Raw genomic sequence first — 23,017 nt, forward strand, 5'->3', positions numbered from 1 at the left:
CAAACCAAAACAAAGGCAAAGTCTTCTCATGCTTTGTTGATTTCAAAAAAGTTTTTGACTCAATTTGGCATGAGGGTCTGCTATACAAATTGATGGAAAGTGGTGTTGGGGGAAAAACATACGACATTATAAAATCCACGTCCACAAACAACAAGTGTGTGGTTAAAATTGGCAAAAAAAACACAGATTTCTATCCACAGGGCCGTGGGGTGAGACAGGGATGCAGTTTAAGCCCCACCCTCTTCAACATATATATCAACAAATTGGCGAGGGCACTAAAACAGTCTGCAGCACCCGGCCTCACCCTACTAGAATCTGAAGTCAAATGGCTACTGTTTGCTGATGATCTGGTGCTTCTGTCACCAACCAAGGAGGGCCTACAGCAGCACATAGATCTTCTGAACAGATTCTGTCAGACCTGGGCCCTGACAGTAAATCTCAGTAAGACAAAAATAATGGAGTTCCAAAAAAGGTCCAGTTGCCAGGACCACAAATACAAATTGCTTCTAGACAGTGTTGCCATAGAGCACACAAAAAACTATACATACCTCAGCCTAAACATCAGCGCCACAGGTAACTTCCACAAAGCTGTGAACGATCTGAGAGACAAGGCAAGAAGAGCCTTCTATGCCATCAAAAGGAACATAAAATTCGACATACCAATTAGGATCTGGCTAAAAATACTTGAATCAGTTATAGAACCCATTGCCCTTTATGGTTCTGAGGTCTGGGGTCCGCTCACCAACCAAGAATTCACAAAATGGGACAAACACCAAATTGAGACTCTGCATACAGCAGAATTCTGTAAAAATATCCTCTGTGTACAACGAAAAACACAAAATAATGCATGCAGAGCAGAATTAGGCCAATACCCGCTAATGATCAAAATCCAGAAAAGAGCCGTTAAATTCTATAAGGAAGCGATTCCCAAACCTTCCATAACAAAGCCATCACCTACAGAAAGATGAACTTGAGGAAGAGTCCCCTAAGCAAGCTGGTCCTGGGGCTCTGTTCACAAACACAAGCAGACCCCACAGAGCCCCAGGACAACAACACAATTAGACCCAACCAAATCATGAGAAAAGAAAAAGAAAATTACTTGACACATTGGAAAGAATTAACAAAAACACAGAGCAAACTAGAATGCTATTTGGCCCTAAACCGAGAGTACACAGTGGCAGAATACCTGACCACTGTGACTGACCCAAACTTAACGAAAGCTCGGTGCCAGGAAAATGACCTCTCACTCAACGTCAACAAAACAAAGGAGATGATCGTGGACTTCAGGAAACAGCAGAGGTTGCACCCCCCAATCCACATCGACGGGACCGCAGTGGAGAAGGTGGAAAGCTTCAAGTTCCTTGGCGTACACATCACTGACAAACTGGTCCACCCATGCAGACAGTGAGGTGAAGAAGGCACAACAGAGCCTCTTCAATCTCAGGAGGCTGAGGAAAGTTGGCTTGGCACCTAAAACCCTCACAAACTTTTAAAGATGCACAATTGAGAACATCCTGTCGGGCTGTATCTCCGCCTGGTACGGCAACTGCACCGCCTCCAACTGCAAGGCACTCCAGAGGGTGGTGCATTACCAGGGGCAAACTACCCGCCCTCCAGGACACCTACAGCACCTGATGTCACAGGAAGGCCAAAAAGATAATCAAGGATATCAACCACCCGAGCCACTGCCTGTTCACCCCGCTATCATCCAGAAGGCGAGGTCAGTACAGGTGAAAAACAGTTTCTATATAATGGCCATCAGACTGTTAAATAGCCATCAATAGCACATTAGAGGCTGCTGCTGCCTATTGAAATCACTGGCCACTTTAAGAAATGGAACACTTTAATAATGTTATATTCTTCTATTCTGTTCCTTGCTTAGATTTGTGTATATTGGGTATATGTTGTGAAATTCATAGATACTACTTATTAGATATTACTGCACTTTCGGAGCTAGAAGCACAAGCATTTTGCTACACCCGCAATAACATCTGCTAAACACGTGTATGTACACGTCAAGAGAAGACAGGCTATGTGCACACTGCCCACAAAATGAGGTGGAAACTGAGCTGCACTTCCTAACCTCCTGCCAAATGTATGACCATATTAGAGACACATATTTCCCTCAGATTACAGACATCCACAAAGAATTCAAAAACAAACCCAATGTTGATAAACTCCCTTATCTACTGGGTGAAATACCACAGTGTGCCATCACAGCTGCAAGATTTGTGACCTGTTGCCACAAGAAAAGGGCAACCAGTGAAGAACAAACACCATTGTCAATACAACCCATATTTATATTTATTTATTTTCACATTTGTACTTTAACTATTTGCACATTATTACAACACTGTATATATACATAATATGACATTTGAAATGTCTTTATTCTTTTGGAACTTCTGAGTGTAATGTTTACTGTTAATATTTATTATTTATTTCACTTTTGTTTACTATCTACTTCACTTGCTTTGGCAATGTTAACATACGTTTCCCATGCCAATAAAGCCCTTAAATTGAATTGAATTGAGAGAGAGAGAGAGAGAGAGAGAGAGAGAGAGAGAGAGAGAGATAAAGAGAGAGAAAGAGAGAGCGAGAGCAAGAGAGAGAGAGAGAGAGAGAGAGAGAGAGAGAACCCATTGCCCTTGATGGTTGTGAGGTCTGGGGTTTGCTCACCAACCAATAATTCACAAAATGGGACAAACACCAAATTGAGACTCTGCATGCATAATTCTGCAAAAACATCCTCCATGTACAACGTAAAACACCAATTATAAACTGTGTGGTTGGAGCCCTGAATTCTGATTGGCTGACAGTAGTGGTATATCAGACCATATACCACGGGTATGATAAAACACTTATTTTTACTGCTCTAATTATGTTGGTAAACAGTTTATAATAGCAATAAGGCACCTCGGGGTTTGTGATATATGGACAATATACCACGGCTAAGGGCTGTGTCAAGGCATTCCGTGTTGCGTCGTGCGTATAAGAACAGCCCTTAGCAGTGGTATATTGGCCATATACCACACCCCCTCGGGCCTTATTGCTTAAATAATGCATGCAGAGCAGAATTAGGTTGACACCCGATAATTATCAAAATCCAGAAAAGAGCCGACAAAACAAGGATCTGGCTAAAAATACTTGAATCAGTTATAGAGTCCCCTAAGCAAGCTGGTACGGGGACTCTGTTCACAAACACAGCAGCAAGATTTGTGACCTGATGCCACAAGAAAAGGGCACCCAGTGAAGAAAAAACACCATACAACCCATATTTATATTTATTTTCCCTTTTGTACTTTAACTATTTGCACATTGTTACAACACTGTACATAGCCATAATTTGACATTTGAAATGGCTAAATTCCTTTTAAACTTTTGTGCGTGTAATGCTTACAGCTCATTTTTGATTGTTTATTTAACTTTTGTTTATTATTTATTTCACTTGCTTTGGCAATGTAAACATATGTTTCCCATGCCAATAAAGCACTTTGAATTGAGAGAGAGAGAGAGAGAGAGAGAGAGAGAGAGAGAGAGAGAGAGAGAGAGAGAGAGAGGAGAGAGAGAGAGAGAGAGAGAGGAGCAGAGAGAGAGAGAGAGAGAGAGAGAGAGAGAGAGAGAGAGAGAGAGAGAGAGAGAGAGAGAGAGAGAGAGAGAAGCAGAGACAGAGACAGAGACAGAGACAGAGACAGAGACAGAGACAGAGACAGAGAGGGAGGGGAGGAGAGGGGGAGTGGTTGAGAGAGAGAGAGAGAGAGAGAGAGAGAGAGAGAGAGAGAGAGAGGGAGGGGAGGAGAGGGGGAGTGGTTGAGAGAGAGAGAGAGAGAGAGAGAGGGAGGGGGGGAGAGGGGGAGTGGTTGAGAGAGAGAGAGAGAGAGAGAGAGAGAGGGAGGGGAGGAGAGGGGGAGTGGTTGAGGGAGAGGGAATTAGACAGCAACAACACTGGCTAGCAGATACAGGAGGTTGGGAAGGATGGGCTCGTGGTAATGGCTGGAGAGGAATGGGGACTGGCTCGTGGTAATGGCTGGAGAGGAATAAATGGAATGGTATCAAATACATCAAACACATGGTTTCCATGGAGAGAGAAAGAGAGAGGGAGGGGAGAGAAGGAGAGAGGGAGGGGAGAGAAGGAGAGAGGGAGGGGAGAGAAGGAGAGAGGGAGGGGAGAGAAGGAGAGAGGGAGGGGAGAGAAGGAGAGAGGGAGAGAAGGAGAGAGGGAGGGGAGAGAAGGAGAGGGAGGGAGAGAAGGAGAGAGGGAGGGGAGAGAAGGAGAGAGGGAGGGGAGAGAGAGAAGTAGATAGGAGAGAGAAGGAGATATGGAAGGAGAGTGTGAGAAATAGAGGTGAAGGAGAGAGGGAGAGGAGAGATGGAAGGAGAGAGGGAGTGGAGAGATGGAAGGAGAGAGGGAGAGGAGAGATGGAAGGAGAGAGGGAGAGGAGAGATGGAAGGAGAGAGGGAGAGGATAGATGGAAGGAGAGAGGGAGTGGAGAGATGGAAGGAGAGAGGGAGAAGAGAGATGGAAGGCGAGAGGGAGAGGAGAGATGGAAGGAGAGAGGGAGTGGAGAGATGGAAGGAGAGAGGGAGAGGAGAGATGGAAGGAGAGAGGGAGAGGAGAGATGGAAGGAGAGAGGGAGAGGATAGATGGAAGGAGAGAGGGAGTGGAGAGATGGAAGGAGAGAGGGAGAAGAGAGATGGAAGGCGAGAGGGAGAGGAGAGATGGAAGGAGAGAGGGAGTGGAGAGATGGAAGGAGAGAGGGAGAGGAGAGATGGAAGGAGAGAGGGAGTGGAGAGATGGAAGGAGAGAGGGAGTGGAGAGATGGAAGGAGAGAGGGAGAGAAGGAGGTGAAGGCTCAGAACACATTATCTATGGTCAGAGGCAAATTAGCAGAGGGGGACAGTAAATATAGAAAAGTGCTGACTTTTGTGTGTGTGTGTGTGTGTGTGTGTGTGTGTGTGTGTGTGTGTGTGTGTGTGTATTCATCCAACCCGTCTTTCATTAGCGCCTGTCCCTCTGAGGGAAAGAGGGAGGGTGAGAGAAAGAGAGAGAGAGAGAGAGATGTAAACAAAATAATAATACCCATCACTCCTTGAAATGACTCCAGGGCTGTGTTCCAAAGCTGTCTGGCTACCCATCCACACGGCTCTGGCCAAACACCACGCCCACTAACATTTCCGTAGCGATAGAGAATTCAATTCAGTCGTCAGGCAAGTTCCAAATGGCACCCATCCCCTATAGAGTGCACTACTTTTGATCTGAGCCCATAGGGATATAGGGAACGGGGTGCCGTTTGGGACACAGACCCTGGAGTTGCTTATCATATTTGGCAAGGGGCTGCAAAATTGTGTTCATGTGGTCTGTTGAGGAGGGCTAGCGGTTTAAGGCTGGACCGGCAACTCTTCTTTATGAGAGACAGAGCATGGGTCTCGGATTCCTACGCTGCACTACTGAGGGCCCCAACAGTTAACACAGCAGGTGGGACTAATGTCTCTTAGGCTGCTGGAGAGAGTCATGGGGGGGGGGGTCCAGGAGGTGCTGCCTGAACCAGTGAGGAGGGGGCTGGAGCAGCCTGGGGAGGAGGGGCTACCACCGTTTCCACCAATTGACAGCAGAGACTGGGGAGAACGTACTGTCTTTGAACACTCTGAGCCTGGGGGAGTTTGAGGAGGTGGGGGGTAAGGCGCTGCACACCCTCAGTATTAATCACATCAGGAGCATAGTGAAGGGGCATCAGCGGCAGGGGGTTGTGGGGGCTGAGAGCATGGCAGGATACAGGCAGTGGCAGGGGGTTGTGGGGGCTGAGAGCATGGCAGGGTACGGTAAGCTCCCAGGGCCAAAAAGATCAGGGGACCTCCAGTGGAGGGTATTACGTGGAGCCCTGGCCACCAATAGCAGGTTGGCTCGGGTTGACCTGGGAGTCGGGGAGGTGTGTCCGTTTTGTGCAATGACTGAGACTGTTCATCGTGTTTTTTCTGTGTGTGGCAGGGTAATGCTGTCACTGTTGGACTCTCTGTGTGTGGCAGGGTAATGCTGTCACTGTTGGACTCTCTGTGTGTGGCAGGGTAATGCTGTCACTGTTGGACTCTGTGTGGCAGGGTAATGCTGTTACTGTTGCTGGACTTCTGTGTGTGGCAGGGTCATGCTGTCACTGTTGGACTCTGTGTGTGGCAGGGTAATGCTGTTACTGTTGGACTCTGTGTGTGGCAGGGTAATGCTGTTACTGTTGCTGTTGGACTCTCTGTGTGTGGCAGGGTAATGCTGTTACTGTTGCTGTTGGACTCTCTGTGTGTGGCAGGGTAATGCTGTTACTGTTGGACTCTGTGTGTGGCAGGGTAATGCTGTCACTGTTGGACTCTGTGTGTGGCAGGTGTGACGTCACGAGAGGCTACACAGCTTTCAGCGGGATTGCTCAAGTAGTGAACAGGAGACCCAGGTTCCAATCAAAACAAGGATTTTATTAAAGGTCTTGGGAAATAACGAAAGTATAACACAATTCTGTTCTCTGGCTCTTTAAGGGTTAACAGTTCAGGGATGTCTCTTCCACATCCAAAATCATCACTCTCACTCAGCTCAAATAACTTTTCCCCAGTCTTACTGTATTCCACGTTGCAGCTAGTGGCCAACCCAGCAAAAAAGTCCTTCCAAATGTCTCTCCCGTATTTCCACAGGGGTGCATATATCCAAAGGTGAGAGGTATTTCCCAAAGGCTAAGTATCTCCAAATCCTTATATTCCTCAGCGGAAGTGGACGTGGGCAGCACTCTTGTCCTCCAGAGAGCCCAGGTTGGAGACTGTGTCTCTTCACCCCCACACACTCCTCCTCCGTGTGTCTCTTCCCCTTCCCCAAACCTTCAGCTCATCAGCTCCTCATTTGTTTCAGCTGCGTGGGAAGATTGGCCATAGAGGGGTGGAGTTCCCGACGCACTACCAGCAGATGGGTCCATAGCTGTCTGGGTTTGCAGCCACCTCAGGGGGATGCAACGTCCCTCCAGGACACAGCCTCTCGTGACATCACACATCCTCCTCGGGACCGACGTCCTCCCGGGTAAAGGCAGCGAAGAAGGCATCACGCCGGGAGAGGGCGTCCGCATTGCCGTGGTGCTTGCCAGCCTGCTCTCTCTTCCAACTCCTCCACCTCTAGGACCAGGGACCAAGCCTCCTGCTGTCTCTCCTTGAGTTTCTTACTGAACGCATCAGCCTTGGTTTGTAGAGTTTAGCTTCTGCTGAGCATCTTCAGTTCCTTCTCTCTCTCTGCCTCCGCATTCTTCATCTTGTTCTCCAACACCTTGTACTTCTCCTCTGCCTTCTTCTGGACCTCCCTGACTACCTGCGCAGGGTCTCCTCCACACTCGATGGTCCTGCGCAGCCCTCTCCAGCTCCCTCCTGTTGCTTGAAGGAGCTCTGTTGGAGATTTAGCTGGAGGATATCTAACTCTTCTGTCTTCATGTCTAACTGTTGCTTTTAACAAACGATACCTCTCAGCGGTCCCCTTCAGACCAGACCGTTCTTTTGTCCAGATTCTGTAGCTCCGTCTCTGTGTCGGTCTGGGCACCTGCCATCCCTATCAGAGCCCGGGCGGGAGTGAGTAACTCGGAGGATTGCAGGAGCCCTTCCCAGGATGAGTCTTGCTTCTCCGTTTCCGAGGTACCTCGGTTATCCTCTCCTGAGACTCTCTCCAGAGTGGGTAAAAAGGCTGGGCAGTCTCGTCCAATTAGGGACAGGGACGGGGAGGAATCAACCACCCCGTCGTCGTGTATGGTTTCCCGTGTGCTGGTCATTGTAAGTTCAGTAATGGGGTATTCTCTGGTGTCCCCATGGCACACATGGAAACTGGGAGACTTTTCCCGGGGTCAGACACGTTGAGCCCACCAAACTCATACGCACCAGGGTGGCCCGGCTACCAGAATCCAGTAAGGCCTCCACATCAGCAGTGATTTACAGTTACCGGGCAGGTGGGGGTCGATCTGGAACGCCATCTACGACTCCCAAGAGCGAGGCAAAACGGTGTGTGGGTGCTGAGCTGGAGGACTCGCGCCCAGTGGGCATAGGTTCATCGGCTGGTTTCCACATCTGCCAGGAGATATGTCCCATCTCCCCACACCGGTAACACTGTCGAGAGTTTCCCTCCTGGTGTACTCTTCTTGGACCCGCCTGGTTTCTGGCTCCCCCTGGAGCCGGGATAAGTCTGACGTGGCTGGGTTCGAGACCTTGGGGTCCTCTTGGACCTGGGTTCTTCCCATTTGTGGTGGGCCGCCACTTCTGGGGTCTTTTTCGGGAAGCATCAGCATCTCCGCTGTGGCCTGGTACTTTTTCCACAGCTTCCACGGTCAGATCAGCCGTGGTCAAGGCCTGTTGACTGATGAACCGTTTTGCCTCACCAAGGCAGGGCGCGTGGTAACGATCCACCACAACGGCTCCACCACCGCGCTGCTGTATTCCTCTGCGGATCCAGCCATTTCTTGCGATCTGGACAAGTTCATGCATCTGCGCTCGAGGAGGTTGGTCTGGTTGGAAGGTCCAGCTGTAAAGCGCTGGGCCATCAAACTTTGTGAGTCCCATATCTGCTGAGGATCTCAGACTTCCGGGGGCATCATAGTCAGTAACATCTGGTGGGCCAGGTCCTGAAGCATTAAGTGATTCCCCGGTTAGAAAGGGGGCTAACAGACCAACCCACTGTTGCTTGGGCCAGGCTTCCTAGTGGCCGTGGCCTCAAATGCATGCAGGTATGCCTCAATGTCATCGTAGCTCCCATCTTAGATATAAAGTCACTTGCCTTTATTGGGCGGGTATTTTGGACCAACCTCTGTCTCTGCAACTGCAATTCCTCTGCCTTCCAGAAGGTTGGCTTTCTTTTGCTCCTCCAAAGAGAGCCACGTTTACTTGCATCTGCGGCGTACTGGCCAGCAACAAGGCTTTCAACTATGTCCTCCATTTCGCAGTGGGTGTGGAGCGCCCACGGCCAACTTGGAAAACTGGGTGATCAAACCTTCGGTATCCTCTCTGACATGCACTATTAACGCTGTGCGCCTGTATTCTCCACCATCTCGTGAGACGCCACGGAGGCTACCACAGCTTTCAGCTGGGATTGCTCAAGTAGTGCAAGGAGACCAGGTTCAATCAAAACAAGGATTTTATTAAAGGTCTTGGGAAACTAACGAAAGTATAATACAATTCTGTTCTCTTGTGGCTCTTTAAGGGTTAACAGTTCAGGGGATGTTCCTCTTCCACATCCAAAATCATCACTCTCAGCCTCAAATACTTTTTCCCCCAGTCTTACTGTATTCCACGCTGCAGCTAGTGGCCAACCCAGCAAAAGTCCTTCCAAATGTCTCTCACGTATTTCCACAGGTGCATATATCCAAAGGTGAGTATTTCCCAAAGGTAAGTATCTCCAAATCCCTATATTCCTCATGGAAGTGGACGTGCAGCACTCGTCCTCCAGAGAGCCCAGGTTGAGACTGTGTCTCTTCACCCCCACACACTCCTCCGTGTGTCTCCCCTTCCCAAACCTTTCAGCTCATCAGCTCCTCCATTTGTTTCAGCTGCGTGGGAAGATTGGCTATAGAGGGGTGGGAGTTCCCGACCATACCAGCAGATGGAGCCATAGCTGTCTGGGTTTTGCAGCCACCTCTAGGGGGATGTAACGTCCCTCCAGGACACAGCCTCTCGTGACATCACACAGGGTAATGCTGTTATTGTTACTGTTGGACTCTGTGTGTGGCAGGGTAATGCTGTTACTGTTGGACTCTGTGTGTGGCAGGGTAATGCTGTCACTGTTGGACTCTGTGTGTGGCAGGGTAATGCTGTTACTGTTGGACTCTGTGTGTGGCAGGGTAATGCTGTCACTGTTGGACTCTGTGTGTGGCAGGGTAATGCTGTTACTGTTGCTTTGGACTCTCTGTGTGGCAGGGCACGCTGTTATGTTGCTGTTGGACCTCTGTGTGTGGCAGGGTAATGCTGTTACTGTTGGACTCTGTGTGTGGCAGGGTAATGCCGTTACTGTTGCTGTTGGACTCTGTGTGTGGCAGGGTAATGCTGTTACTGTTGCTGTTGGACTCTCTGTGTGTGGCAGGGTAATGCTGTTACTGTTGCTTTTGGACTCTCTGTGTGTGGCAGGGTAATGCTGTCACTGTTGCTTTTGGACTCTCTGTGTGTGGCAGGGTAATGCTGTCACTGTTGCGGTTGGACTCTGTGTGGCAGGGTAATGCTGTCACTGTTGCGGTTGGACTCTGTGTGGCAGGGTAATGCTGTAACTGTTGCGGTTGGACTCTGTGAGGCAGGGTAATGCTGTCACTGTTGCTGTTGGACTCTGTGTGGCAGGGTAATGCTGTCACTTTTGGACTCTGTGTTTGGCAGGGTAATGCTGTCACTTTTGGACTCTGTGTGTGGCAGGGTAATGCTGTTACTGTTGCTGTTGGACTCTCTGTGTGTGGCAGGGTAATGCTGTTATTGTTGCTGTTGGACTCTCTGTGTGTGGCAGGGTAATGCTGTCACTGTTGGACTCTGTGTGTGGCAGGGTAATGCTGTCACTGTTGGACTCTGTGTGTGGCAGGGTAATGCTGTTATTGTTACTGTTGGACTCTGTGTGTGGCAGGGTAATGCTGTTATTGTTGCTGTTGGACTCTCTGTGTGTGGCAGGGTAATGCTGTCACTTTTGGACTCTGTGTTTGGCAGGGTAATGCTGTCACTTTTGGACTCTGTGTGTGGCAGGGTAATGCTGTTACTGTTGCTGTTGGACTCTGTGTGTGGCAGGGTAATGCCGTTACTGTTGCTGTTGGACTCTCTGTGTGTGGCAGGGTAATGCTGTCGCTTTTGGACTCTGTGTGTGGGAGGTTGGGGGTGTTTGTGATGACGTATGAAACGGTCAAATGTGTTTTGTTGAACTTTTTGTTTGGCCAAGTTGGAAGCGGAGGGACAGACCAGGTTATTATTCAAAGGGATGGTCTCTGCACACCTGGTCTCTGCACACCTGGTCTCTGCACACCTGGTCTCTGCACACCTGGTCTCTGCACACCTGGAGATGTTTCAGGAGGTATGTGGGCTCTCTCTCTCTCTCTCTCTCTCTCTCTCTCTCTCTCTCTCTCTCTCTCTCTCTCTCTCTCTCTCTCTCTCTCTCTCTCTCAATCATCTCTTGGTCGATTCAGGAGCCGGACAGATACAGTATGCTGCAGTGGACTGGACAGTATGACTTACTGAAACACACACACACACACACACACACACAAGCACCGTAAGCTGATGAGAGCAAGGGGGATATGAAGGAAGAATGGAAAAGGAAGTAAAAAGACGGACAGAGAATCAGAGAGGGTTTAAAAGACCTGATGATGACAGAGAATCAGAGAGGGTTTAAAAGACCTGAGATTGACAGAGAATCAGAGAGGGTTTAAAAGACCTGAGATTGACAGAGAATCAGAGAGGGTTTAAAAGACCTGAGATTGACAGAGAATCAGAGAAGGTTTAAAGAGGGAGAAGAGAGAGGGAGGGAGAAAAAAATGATCCCTCTCATCACTAAAGGAAATAAATAGAGAAAACTGAGAGTACAAAGAGACAGAAAGAGAGGAGAGAAATAGACAGAGAGAGGAAATGAGAGAAGAGGGGAGAGAGAAGAGGGGAGAGAGAGAGAAAGAGACGAGAGAGAGAGAGAGAGAGAAGAGGGGGAGAAATAGAGAGAGAGCAAGAGAGAGAGAGCGAGAGGGCGAGAGAGAGCGAGAGAGAGAGAGAGAGAGAGAGAGAGAGAGAGAGACCTGGCCCTGACAGTAAATCTCAGTAAAACAAAAATAATCGTGTTCCGAAAAAGGTCCAGTTGCCAGGACTACAAATACAAATTCCATCTAGACACCGTTGCCCTAGATCACACAAAAAATGACACATACCTCGGCCTTCCACTTCCACAAAGCTGTGAACGATCTGAGAGACAAGGCAAGAAGGGAACATGCCATCAAAAGGAACATAAAATTCGACATACCAATTAGGATCTGGCTAAAAATACTTGAATCAGTTATAGAACCCATTGCCCTTTATAGTTGTGAGGTCTGGGGTCCGCTCACCAACCAAGAATTCACAAAATGGACAAACACCAAATTGAGACTCTGCATGCAGCATGCAGCAGAATTCTGCAAAAATATCCTCAGTGTACAACGAAAAACACCAAATAATGCATAGAATTAGGCCGATACCCACTAATGATCAAAATCCAGAAAAGAGCCGTTAAATTCTACAACCACTTAAAAGGAAGCGATTCCCAAACCTTCCATAACAAAGCCATCACCTACAAAGAGATGAACTTGGAGAAGAGTCCCCTAAGCAAGCTGATCCTGGAGCACAAACACAAACAGACCCCACAGAGCCCCAAGACAACAACACAATTAGACCCAACCAAATCATGAGAAAACAGAAAGAGAATTACTTGACACAGAATTAACAAAAAAGCAGAGCAAACTAGAATGTTATTTGGCCCTAAAAAGAGAGTACACAGTGGCAGAATACCTGACCACTGTGACTGACCCAAACTTAAAGAAAGCTTTGACTATGTACAGACTCAGTGAGCATAGCCTTGCTATTAAGAACGGCCGCCGTAGGCAGACCTGGCTCTCAAGAGAAGACAGGCTATGTGCACACTGCCCACAAAATGAGGTGGAAACTGAGCTGCACTTCCTAACCTCCTGCCAAATGTATGACCATTTAGAGACAAATATTTCCCTCAGATTACACAGACCCACAAAGAATTAGAAAACAAATCCAATTTTGATAAACTCCCATATCTATTGGGTGAAATACCACAGTGTGCCATCACAGCAGCAAGATTTGTGACCTGTTGCCACAAGAAAAGGGCAACCAGTGAAGAACAAACACCATTGTAAATACAACCCATTTTTATGTTTATTTATTTTCCCATTTGTACTTTAACTATTTGCACATTGTTACAACACTGTATATATACATAATATGACATTTGACATTTGAAATGTCTTTATTATTTTGGAACTTCTGAGTGTAATGTTGACTGTTAATATTTATTGTTTATTTCACTTTTGTTTACTATCTTCTTCACTTGCTTTGGCAACGTTAACACACGTTTCCCATGCCAATAAAGCCCTTAAATTGAAAAAAAAAATGAATTGAAATTGAATTGAATTGAGAGAGAAATAGACAGAGAGAAATAGACAGAGAGAGAGAGAAATAGACAGAGAGAAATAGACAGAGAGAGAGAGAGAGAACGAGCAATGAGAAAAAATCTCATTCCATTCTCACTCAATAAATTCTCCTTCAAATTTCTGTTCAGTCATTTTCTCCCTCCATCCCTCTCTTTCTCTCTACAGACATTGTGGCATGATTTAGATTTGTTAACAGGAAGAATCTTTCCTTCCCTCTCTCTCTCCTTCCTTCCCTCCATCCCTCCCTCCATCCCTTGTGCATGTCCTCTGCCCTGACAGGGCTATTGTCATTACACAGCTGACTGGACAAGATAGAGAGAGAGAGAGACACATATTTCCCTCAGATAACACAGATCAACAAAGAATCTATTGGGTGAAATACCACAGTGTGCCATCACAGCAGCAAGATTTGTGACCAGTTGCCACAAGAAAAGGGCAACCAGTCTCCTGAGTGGCGCAGTGGTCTAAGGCAGAGATCCTGGTTCGAATCCAGGCTCTGTCGCAGCCGGCCGCGACCGGGAGACTCATGGGCGGCGCACAATTGGCCCAGCGTCGTCCAGGGTAGGGGAGGGAATGGCCGGCAGTGATGTAGATCAGTTGATAGAGCATGGCGTTTGCAACGCCAGGGTTGTGGGTTCGTTTCCCACGGGGGGCCAGTATAAAAAAAAAAGATGTATTCACTAACTGTAAGTCGCTCTGGATAAGAGCGTCTGCTAAATGACTAAAACGTAAATGCAGTGAAGAACAAACAGAATTGTAAATACAACCCATATATTAATGTTTATTTATTTTCCCATTTGTACTTTAACTATTTGCTCATTGTTGCAACACTGTATATACAGTGGGGGAAATAAGTATTTAGTCAGCCACCAATTGTGCAAGTTCTCCCACTTAAAAAGATGAGAGAGGCCTGTAATTTTCATAATAGGTACACGTCAACTATGACAGACAAATTGAGAAAAGAAAATCCAGAAAATCACATTGTAGGATTTTTAATGAATTTATTTGCAAATTATGGTGGAAAATAAGTATTTGGTCACCTACAAACAAGCAAGATTTCTGGCTCTCACAGACCTGTAACTTCTTCTTTAAGAGGCTCCTCTGTCCTCTACTCGTTACCTGTATTAATGGCACCTGTTTGAACTTGTTATCAGTATAAAAGACACCTGTCCACAACCTCAAACAGTCACACTCCAAACTCCACTATGGCCAAGACCAAAGATCTGTCAAAGGACACCAGAAACAAAATTGTAGACCTGCACCAGGCTGGGAAGACTGAATCTGCAATAGGTAAGCAGCTTGGTTTGAAGAAATCAACTGTGGGAGCAATTATTAGGAAATGGAAGACATACAAGACCACTGATAATCTCCCTCGATCTGGGGCTCCACGCAAGATCTCACCAAGTGGGGTCAAAATGATCACAAGAACGGTGAGCAAAAATCCCAGAACCACATGGGGGGACCTAGTGAATGACCTGCAGAGAGCTGGGACCAAAGTAACAAAGCCTACCATCAGTAACACACTACGCCACCAGGGACTCAAATCCTGCAGTGCCAGGCGTGTCCCCCTGCTTAAGCCAGTACATGTCCAGGCCCATCTGAAGTTTGCTAGAGTGCATTTGGATGATCCAGAAGAGGATTGGGAGAATGTCATATGGTCAGATGAAACCAAAATAGAACTTTTTGGTAAAAACTCAACTCGTCGTGTTTGGAGGACAAAGAATGCTGAGTTGCATCCAAAGAACACCATACCTACTGTGAAGCATGGGGGTGGAAAGATCATGCTTTGGGGCTGTTTTTCTGCAAAGGGACCAGGACGACTGATCCGTGTAAAGGAAAGAATGTGTGGGGCCATTTCGAGTGAAAACCTCCTTCCATCAGCAAGGGCATTGAAGATGACATGTGGCTGGGTCTTTCAGCATGACAATGATCCCAAACACACCGCCCGGGCAACGAAGGAGTGGCTTCGTAAGAAGCATTTCAAGGTCCTGGAGTGGCCTAGCCAGTCTCCAGATCTCAACCCCATAGAAAATCTTTGGAGGGAGTTGAAAGTCTGTGTTGCCCAGCGACAGCCCCAAAACATCACTGCTCTAGAGGAGATCTGTATGGAGGAATGGGCCAAAATACCAGCAACAGTGTGTGAAAACCTTGTGAAGACTTACAGGAAATGTTTGACCTGTGTCATTGCCAACAAAGGGTATATAACAAAGTATTGAGAAACTTTTGTTATTGACCAAATACTTATTTTCCACCATAATTTGCAAATAAATTCATTAAAAATCCTACAATGTGATTTTCTGGATTTTTTTTCTTCTCATTTTGTCTGTCATAGTTGACGTGTACCTATGATGAAAATTACAGGCCTCTCTCGTCTTTTTAAGTGGGAGAACTTGACTAAATACTTTTTTCCCCCACTGTATATATATATATATACACACGTATACAGTGGGGAGAACAAGTATTTGATACACTGCCGATTTTGCAGGTTGTCCTACATACAAAGTATGTAGAGGTCTGTAATTTTTATCATAGGTACACTTTAACTCTGAGAGATGGAATCTAAAACAAAAATCCAGAAAATCACATTGTATGATTTTTAAGTAATTAATTTGCATTTTATTGCATGACATAAGTATTTGATTACCTACCAACCAGTAAGAATTCCAGCTCTCACAGACCTGTTAGTTTTTCTTTAAGAAGACCTCCTGTTCTCCACTCATTACCTGTATTAACTGCACCTGTTTGAACTCGTTACCTGTATAAAAGACACCTGTGCACACTCTCAATCAAACAGACTCCAACCTCTCCACAATGGCCAAGACCAGAGAGCTGTGTAAGGACATCAGGGATAACATTGTAGACCTGCATAAGGCTGGGATGGGCTACAGGACAATAGGCAAGCAGCTTGGTGAGAAGGCAACAACTGTTGGCGCAATTATTAGAAAATGAAAGAAGTTCAAGATGACGGTCAATCACCCTCGGTCTGGGGCTCCATGCAAGATCTCACCTCGTGGGGCATCAATGATCATGAGGAAGGTGAGGGATCAGCCCAGAACTACACGGCAGGACCTGGTCAATGACCTGAAGAGAGCTGGGACCACAGTCTCAAAGAAAACCATTAGTAACACACTACGCCGTCATGGATTAAAATCCTGCAGCGCACGCAAGGTCCCCCTGCTCAAGCCAGCGCATGTCCAGGCCCGCCTGAAGTTTGCCAATGACCATCTGGATGATCCAGAGGAGGAATGGGAGAAGGTCATGTGGTCTGATGAGACAAAAATAGAGCTTTTTGGTCTAAACTCCACTCGCCGTGTTTGGAGGAAGAAGAAGGATGAGTACAACCCCAAGAACACCATCCCAACCGTGAAGCATGGAGGTGGAAACATCATTCTTTGGGGATGCTTTTCTGCAAAGGGGACAGGACGACTGCACCGTATTGAGGGGAGGATGGATGGGGCCATGTATCGCGAGATCTTGGCCAACAACCTCCTTCCCTCAGTAAGAGCATTGAAGATGGGTCGTGGCTGGGTCTTCCAGCATGACAACGACCCGAAACACACAGCCAGGGCAACTAAGGAGTGGCTCCGTAAGAAGCATCTCAAGGTCCTGGAGTAGCCTAGCCAGTCTCCAGACCTGAACCCAATAGAAAATCTTTGGAGGGAGCTGAAAGTCTGTATTGCCCAGCGACAGCCATGGTTTCTGTACCAAATATTAAGTTCTGCTTTTCTGATGTATCAAATACTTATGTCATGCAATAAAATGCAAATCAATTACTTAAAAATCATACAATGTGATTTTATGGATTTTTGTTTTAGATTCCGTCTCTCACAGTTCAAGTGTACCTATGATAAAATTTACAGACCTCTAAATGCTTTGTAAGTAGGAAAACCTGCAAAATCGGCAGTGTGTCAAATACTTGGGGGGGGTTTAGGGCCATAAGCAAACAAGAAAATGGTCATCCAGAGGCTGGTGATTTCAATGCAGTGAAACTGAAATCTGTTTTACCTCATTTCTACCAGCATATCAGCTGTACAACTAGAGATGAAAGAACCTACTACATCTCCTTTACTCTACACACAGAGACGCATACAAAGCTCTCCCTCGCCCTATCCTCACGATACAAAGCTCTCCCTTCTCACCATTCCTGCTTACAAGCAAAAACTCAAACATGAAGTACCAGCTCAATACGGAAGTGGTCCGATGAATCGGATGCGAAGCTACAGGACTGTTTTGCTAGCACAGACATTTTAGTCATTTAGCAGACGCTCTTATCCAGAGCGACTTAAGGTTAGTTAATTAATCTTAAGATAGAGACATTTACATTTTAGTCATTTAGCAGACGCTCTTATCCAGAGTGACTTACAGTTAAGTGAGTGCATACATATTATTTTTATTTTTTATACTGGCCCCCCCGTGGGAATCGAACCCACAACCCTGGCGTTCCAAACGCCATGCTCTACCAACTGAGCTAAGTCCCTGTCGGCCATTCCCTCCCCTACCCTGGACGACGCTGGGCCAATTGTGCGCCGCCCCATGGGTCTCCCGGTCGCGGCCGGCTGCGACAGAACCTGGACAACCACATATCACAGTCATAGAAACTTTTCCTCAATGAAGTAGTTATCAGCAAAGTCAGAGCTAGAAGGGGGGAGGGGTTAAGTGTTGGTTCAGGATATTATTATTTCATTTTTTTTTTTAGGGGGTGGGGGTCGAGGTGAGGAGGGGGACTATTTCAGATACTCTTTGAAGAGGTAGGGTTTCCGGTGCTTTTCGGGAAGATGGGCAGGGACTCTGCTGTCCTAGCTTCAGGGGGAAGCTGGTTCCACCACTGTGGCGCCAGGACAGAGAGGAGCTTGGACTGGGCTGAGTGGGAGCGGCCCTCCTGTAGGGGTGGTAGGGCCAAGAGACCCGAGGTGGCAGAACGGAGTGCTCGGGTTGGGGTGTAGGGTTTGAGCATAGCCTGAAGGTAGGGAGGAGCAGTTCGTCTTGCTGTTCCGTAGGTAAGCACCATGGTAGTGGGGTAGTGAGCTTCGACTGGAAGCCAGTGTGCGGAGGAGTGGGGGTGACATGAGAGATCTTGGGAAGGTTGAAAACCAGCCGGGCTGCAGCGTTCTGGATAAGTTGCAGAGGTTTGATGGCACAAGTGGGGAGCCCAGACAACAGCGAGTTGCAGTAGTCCAGACGGGAGATGACAAGTGCCTGGATTAGGACCTGCGCCACTTCCTGTGTGAGGTAGGGTCGTACTCTACGGATGTTGTAGAGCATGGACCTGCAGGAGTGAGCCACTACTTTGATGTTTTCAGAGAAAGACAGGGTGTAGAGAGAAAAAAATGTAAGTTTAAGATAACATTTCCCTGCAATTCTACACATTTTGCCATGGGAAAGATTTTGCAATTTATATCTCATTCTATGCAATTCTACACATTTTGCCATGGGGTGTAGAGAAAATGTTGCCGTTTTAAAGCACGTTTTGTCTGCAATTCTACACATTTTGCCATGGGGTGGAGAGAAATGTTTGCAGTTTTGAATATGATATCTGAGTGAGAGTGACTAACAAAATCAACAGGGACACCCCCCCGGTCGGTAATATGACCATGATTACTACAAGTTTAGATAACTGGCTAGACTAATTTACTGTTGTGAGTTAGTATAGTAGAATACACAAGGTGCAATATAGAAATTTGGTTGTGCATCTTTTCTTTTGCTTTGTCAGTCAATTAGCCATGTCAGCAAAATACATTTCGATTGGTCAATTGAGACCACGACTGAGTTCCGACGGGCCGCCAGTTGGTCTACATGGTGATTGACAATGGAACTAATTCCTCACACACACACACACACACACACACACACCACTACAGACGGACACACACACGCTGATAGACCTGTCTTAAAAGTAGTGATTTGATTGACAGACTATTACTAACGGCAGCATCCATGCTGTACACTTCTGTAGAAAAGCAATAAGGTCTTGATTGCAATTGATATTTCAATGGAAGTAGTGTGTGTCGTGTGTGTGTGTGTGTGCAGGGGAGAACGTTCTCCGTCTATGTATCCATCACATAAAGACAAATACTAAACCGCCTGATATAATCTCTCTCTCTCTCTCTCTCTCTCTCTCTCTCTCTCTCTCTCTCTCTCTCTCTCTCTCTCTCTCTCTCTCTCTCTCTCTCTCTCTCTCTGTCTCTCTGTCTCTCTGTCTCTCTGTCTCTCTCTCTCTGTCTCTCTGTCTCTCTGTCTCTCTCTGTCTCTCTTCTCTCTCTCTCTCTCTCTCTCTCTCTCTCTCTCTCTGTCTCTCTCTCTCTCTCTCTCTCACTCACTCCCCCTACTCTCTCCCCCTCTCTCTCCCTCACTCTAACTTAGGCTCCCTCACTCTACTTAGGCTTCACTTGTCAAACAACAGCAGAATGCATCATGAGACAGACAGAGCAGAATATACCTGTCACACACACACTCACACACACAGACTCACACACGCTGACACACACACATACTGACACACACACACAAACGGACACACACAGTAATCTACCTAAGGGATAACAACAGTCTTTCTCACTCTGACATGACAGGGTTGAACTATCTCACAAATTACTCTGGAATGAAAAAAACAACACCCTCCATCCCAAAGGGTATCCTATTTCCTGTTCCCTATTTAGTGCACTACTTTTGTAATGCACTGTATAGGGTGTAGGGAATAGGGTACCATTAGAGACGGAGGCCACAGCTAAAATGTCAACATAGAATATTGTATTTTCTCCCTCCATTCTCTCTCTCTCTCTCTTCCTTTCCATCCTGTTGTTTCATTGTCTGTCCTCTCCCTTCATCACTCCTCTCTTCTCTCTCTCTCTCTCTCTCTCTCTCTCTCTCTCTCTCTCCCCCCCCCCCCCCCCCCCCCCCCCCCCCCTCTCTCTCTCTCTCTCTCTCTCTCTCTCTCTCTCTCTCTCTCTCTCTCTCTCTCTCTCTCTCTCTCTCTCTCTCTCTCTCTCTCTCTCTCTCTCTCTCTCTCTCTCTCTCTCTCTCTCCTCCCCTACCTTCTCCTCTCCTCCCTCCTCTCCTCTCCATCTCTCCTCTCCTCTTCATCTCTCCTCTCCCCTTACATCACATCCAGGACTTACCTTCCTTACTCATCCTCTCTTCTCTCCATCTCTCATTCCTCAACCTCTTCAGAACCTCTCCTCCCTTCTATCCCTTCATACAGGACTCAAACAGGAAGTATCAGTGACACACTCAAACAGGAAGTACCAGTGACACACTCAAACAGGAAGTACCAGTGACGCACTCAATGAAGCGGATGATAAACTACAGGACTGTCACGGTCGTCTATGTCGTCCAAGTATGACCAAGCAACGTGTCCAAGAAACATGACTTTATTAAACAAAGTAACCAAATACAAAACAAAGACGACTCAATGAAGTCCACGGTACACAGACCAAAAACGGAACAAAAACCCACAAACAAAGGTGAAAACACACAGTTTAAATATGGCTCCCAATCAGAGATATGAGCGACAGCTGACACTCGTTACCTCCGATTGGGAGTCATCTGACTAATCAACACCAACCACCAAACATAGAACTGAACAACTAGAAACCCAACATAGAAATAAACCCAAAGAAAATGAACAACCCTGGCTCAAATATCAAAGTCCATGGAGCCAGAGTGTCACAGTACCCCCTAAGGTGCGAACTCCGGGCGCACCAGCATACAGTCTAGGGGGAGGGTCTGGGTGGGCGTCTGTCCATGGTGGCGGCTCTGGCCCCGGTCGTGATCCCCACCCCACCATAGTCACAACCTGCTTAAGTAACCTCCCTCCACATGACCACCCCCCAACTAAACCCCCACAGGATTAAGGGGGCAGCACTGGACTAAGAGGCAGCACCGGACTCAGGGGCAGCACCGGACTAAGGGGCAGCACCGGGCTAAGGGCAGCACCGGGCTAAGGGGCAGCACCGGGCTAGGGGCAGCACCGGGCTAAGGGGCAGCACCCGGACTAAAGGGCAGCTCCCGGACTGAATGGGCGGATCCTGGCTGGCTGGCTCTGGCCGGATCCTGGCTGGCTGGCGGATCCGGGCTGGACGGCTCTGGCGGATCCTGGCTGGGACGGCTCTGGCGGATCCTGGCTGGGCGGCTCTGGCGGATCCCTTGCTGGGCCGGCTCTGGCGGATCCTGGCTGGGCGGCTCTGGCGGATCCTGGCTGGACGGCTCTGGCGGATCCTGGCTAGACGGCTCTGGCGGATCCTTGCTGGACGGCTCTGGCGGATCCTGGCTGGGCGGCTCTGGCGGATCCTGGCTGGGCCGGCTCTGGCGGATCCTGGCTAGGCGGCTCTGGCGGATCCTGGCTGGACCGGCTCTGGCGGATCCTGGCTGGGACGGCTCTGGCGGATCCTTGCTGGACGGCTCTGGCGGATCCTGGCTGGACGGCTCTGGTGGATCCTGGCTGGACGGCTCTGGCGGATCTGGCTGCTCATGGCTGGCTGTGGATCTGGCTGCTCGTGGCTGGCTGGCGGGTCTGGCTGCTCATGGCTGGCTGACGGATCTGGCTGCTCATGGCTGGCTGGCGGATCTGGCTGCTCATGGCTGGCTGGCGGATCTGGCTGCTCTGGCTGGCTGTACGGATCTGGCTGCTCATGGCTGGCTGTGAGATCTGGCTGCTCATGGCTGGCTGACAGATCTGGCTGCTCATGGCTGGCTGACCGGATCTGGCTGCTCATGGCTGGCTGATGGTGCTGGCTCGGGGGCTGGCGGTGGAGGCGGACCCCAGCCTCGGATTGCGGTCATCACCTCCAGCAGGGCGGCTCCCATCTGCAGGAGCTGCTCTTGCTGGTCCCGAACCTGGGCTTCCAGTCCAGTATGGGCTGCGTCGGCTCCTGTTGATTCCATAGCTGGTGTATGATTCTGTCTGGCGGAAGGCTCTAGCGGCTCCTGTCTGGCGGAAGGCTCTAGCGGCTCCGGTCTGGCGGACGGCTCTGAAGGCTCATGGCAGACGGGCGGCTTTGCAGGCTCAGTACAGACGGGCGGCTTATGCAGCGCTTTGGCAGACGGGCAGTTCAGACGCCATAGGGCAGACGGGCAGTTCAAGCGCCGTTGGGCAGACGGGCAGTTCAGGCGCCGTTGGGCAGACGGCCAGTTCAGGCGCCGTTGGGCAGACGGCAGACTCTGGCCGGCTGGCAGCGCACTCCCGTAGGCTCGTGCGTGGAGCAGGAACAGGCCGGGCTGGACTGGTGACGCACCCCGTAGGATTCGTGCGTGGAGCAGGAACAGGCCGGGCTGGACTGGTGGCGCGCCCGGAGGATTGCGTGCGTGGAGCAGGAACAGGCGGGCTGGGCTGGCGACGCGCACCGTATCCCTGGTGCGAGTGGCCGGAACAGGCGGGCGGGCTGGCGACGCACACGTGGACCTGGTGCGTGGGTAGGAACAGGCGGTCGTCAGGAACACACACCACTGGCCTTAACTGGGGATCAGGACCGGCCGGACCGGACTGGTAACACACTTCAGTCTCTCACGCGCGTGCCACAACAACTTCCCCTCCCTCTACTGCCAATGGCTCCCCCGTAATCCGATAGCCTTCTCTCCACATCTCCCTGTGGCGGCCTCCTGCTGCCCAGGCGCCCAAGCCATGTGCCCCCCAAAAATTTTTTTGGGGTTGCCCTCGTCCTTCCGGCGATGGCCCTGCTGATGCCGTTGCTCCTCTTCTGCCAGGTTCTCCCCCTTCATCGTCCTCCGGTACCGGACGGCCTCCTCCTGCGTAATATGTCCCCAGCCGAGGAGGACATCCACCAGCGTTTCTCTCCATACCTGGCGCTTCCTCCCCAAGAAATTCTTGGGTAGTACTCTCGGGCTTCCAGCCTTGCCTCCCGTGCTGA

The 23,017-nt window shown here is 48.8% G+C and overlaps 1 protein-coding gene and 1 non-coding gene across 2 annotated transcripts in view; both read right to left on the reverse strand.

Annotated features, from left to right (window-relative positions):
* The window catches only part of LOC123482855 (pyruvate carboxylase, mitochondrial-like), a 202,578-nt gene that overhangs the window by 112,168 nt on the left and 67,393 nt on the right, over window positions 1–23,017 (reverse strand). The window lies entirely within an intron of this gene.
* Window positions 17,558–17,639, reverse strand: trnap-ugg. Its single transcript has one exon. It is a non-coding gene; the product is annotated as a tRNA-Pro (tRNA).

This window comes from Coregonus clupeaformis, chromosome 39, assembly GCF_020615455.1.
Source record: "Coregonus clupeaformis isolate EN_2021a chromosome 39, ASM2061545v1, whole genome shotgun sequence".
NCBI classification, from domain to species: domain Eukaryota; kingdom Metazoa; phylum Chordata; class Actinopteri; order Salmoniformes; family Salmonidae; genus Coregonus; species Coregonus clupeaformis.